The 2513-nt window shown below is 44.8% G+C and overlaps 1 long non-coding RNA gene across 1 annotated transcript; it reads left to right on the plus strand.

Moving 5' to 3' along the window:
* The first annotated feature begins 716 nt into the window (after window positions 1–716).
* LOC132461282 (uncharacterized) lies at window positions 717–2072 on the plus strand. The gene is made up of 3 exons (XR_009526594.1): window positions 717–991; window positions 1129–1701; window positions 1795–2072. It is a non-coding gene; the product is annotated as an uncharacterized LOC132461282 (long non-coding RNA).
* The last annotated feature ends 441 nt before the right edge of the window (window positions 2073–2513 follow it).

Consider the following 2513-nt stretch of genomic DNA (forward strand, 5'->3'; position numbering starts at 1 on the left):
TAGATGAGATTGAGCTAATGTGCCATGATGAACAGGCCAATTCATAATTGTAGGCTAAATCAAACGAGTGAAGCTTATCAGCTGTATGACTATGTCCTGTGTTTAATCATGTGGATTGCGAAGGAAAAAAAAAATTATGCTTTGTGTAATGTTGTGTTTTGTCCCGTGTTTCCTTTACCTGTCAGACTACATTGGATGACACAATGAGTAGTCAACCTGGGCCTGGTTCTTCCAATGGCAGTTCATCTAGGCCCCCACCTCATTCATCTAGGCCCCCACCCTCTCCATCTCCACCCCCACAACTACCTCAACAACAACAGCAGCAGGAATTCGGGCCCATGAGAGTTCAAAGAGGGAGGAAGAGGCAGGCCACTGCAACCATAACCCCCTACCAGCAACAGGTCCTCAGTGCCATTGCTAAAGAGGAGAATGAGCATGAGCGTTTCCTTCTGAGCTTTGCACCCACACTGGCAAGGTTGGAGCCTCGCAAACAGGCATTGCTAAAGTGTCGAATGCAGTCACTGTTTTATGATATCGAATTTGGAGAATGAATGAAATTATTAAATTAAATTATTACATTTAAACACCAACATCTGCTTTGTACCTCTTTCTTTACATTAGATATTCTGAAGGAGATTTAACATTTTATCTTGTTTTATCACTAGGTATAAAACATTTATTTAAACTTATGTCAGCTTTATCGTCCATGGGTGTGGTACTGCTTCCAAGCTTCAGAGAAAACTTCAACTTCACCACATCATCTGGTGTTTGCTGGTGATGAAATGGAATAGCTTTTAAGCAGAAGCTTTGGGTAGCTCTTAAAAGAGCTGTTGGTTTGGTTGGTTCTTTTAAGGCCTATGTAACGGACCTATTGTGTATCCACCTGTATTGCGCCCCAGAACCTTTTGTTTACGTCTCACCCGGTACCCTTTTAGAGGCGCACAGCAGCATTCACGGCGATGCGTGTTTCGCGCGTAGTCGCGTCGAAGACGTAAGTTAATATGTCTTAAAGCCTGTATTTTGGTTATATAAATGTTGGGTTCATATTGAAACATTTTGTGTGTAAGTTTTATAGTTCATTTGTCTTACACCGGTCGTATTTCTATGCTGTTTTATGTCTGTGAATAGCGTATGAAGCAAGCTAACGGCTGACCCATGAATGTCCGGTGAATGCAACTTTTCCCTCTCAATTTACCCTCGTCTTGCACCTTTGGCAAGCGGAGCGAGGTATGTTGGTTTATTGTATGCCTTTAGTGTGATTATGTTTAATTTTGGTGTCATTATGTAAGTGAAGCAAATAATGCTAACGTTTAAGTTTTCTTTGTTGTGCTGAAATATGTTTTCTGTCATTCTTTTATTTGTGAACATGGAAATTGTACTGCACTGATGTTAATATATTTGTGCAAAAGTGCAACCATTTTGTGTTTGTGTCTAGATGTTATCCTGCCAGGGAACTCGTCCAGCTTCAGACATGAAGTACTGAGCAAACTTCTCCCTCACTGCCACAACATCTCTGCCAGTATTGTTGGTGCCAAGGCGAGGTGCGTTCTGGAGACCTTGTGATGGCTCAGCTGTGGATGTTCCAGTAGATGACCTAGCCGGTATTGTAGTGCTGGCATCCCACCTCAGAAAGTTATGCAGCATGCAGGTGGCCTTTACCACGTTCTCTGCCACTTCTGGAGAGACACACAGCACCCGACGGTACACTCTCCATTGGGATGCCAGTCTGCCAAACGCACACTCGACCATTCTGCGCACGTGAGAGAGACGGGTGTTACACTTTTTTTTCTCCAGTGTTGTAGCCAGGGTATGGGCGCATGATGTTACGGCGCAAGGGGAAGGCTTCGTCTGCCAGAAACACATGAGGCATCGGGCCAAGATGTTCTGCCCCTGGGAGGATGGAGTCATCCGGGATACCCAATGTGTTCTGCCGTAGGGCAGTACCAAAAGCGGAGGAGGAGAGGGTTCCCCCATCACTGTTTCTTCCATAGGCCCCGATGTCAACAAGCCTGAAACAGTACCTGGCGTCCACTACAGCCAGAAGGACGATGGAAAAAGTGCCTTTGTAATTGTAATAAGAGTGCCACTGGAGGGAGGAGCCTCAATTACAACGTGTTTCCCATCCATTGCCTCAAGGCAGTTAGGGAAATCCAGCTGTTGGAATCCAGTGGCTATCTTTCTCCACGCTGCTTTGTCTTGAATAGGCATGTAATCTGGCAGGAGGCAATCCCAAATAGCTGTGCAGACCTGGGGCCGTATTCACAAAGCATTTTATCTTACCGCTAGGAGTGCTCCTAACTCGTGCTAAAACATTTTACGTAGGAGTTTTTTCTTAAAAGTTATTCACAAAGCCGCTGAGACCTACTCTTACTAAGGATAAATCACAAAGAGTGAACTAAGAGTGACGCGCCGTTGCTATGGATTACGTCAATTCTCGTGCACGAGTTTAGAAGCTGTCAGTTCGGTGATTGGTTGTTCAGACGAGCCCACTGAATCACCGAAAAACAAGGAAA

Source organism: Gadus macrocephalus, chromosome 7, assembly GCF_031168955.1.
Source record: "Gadus macrocephalus chromosome 7, ASM3116895v1".
NCBI lineage: Eukaryota > Metazoa > Chordata > Actinopteri > Gadiformes > Gadidae > Gadus > Gadus macrocephalus.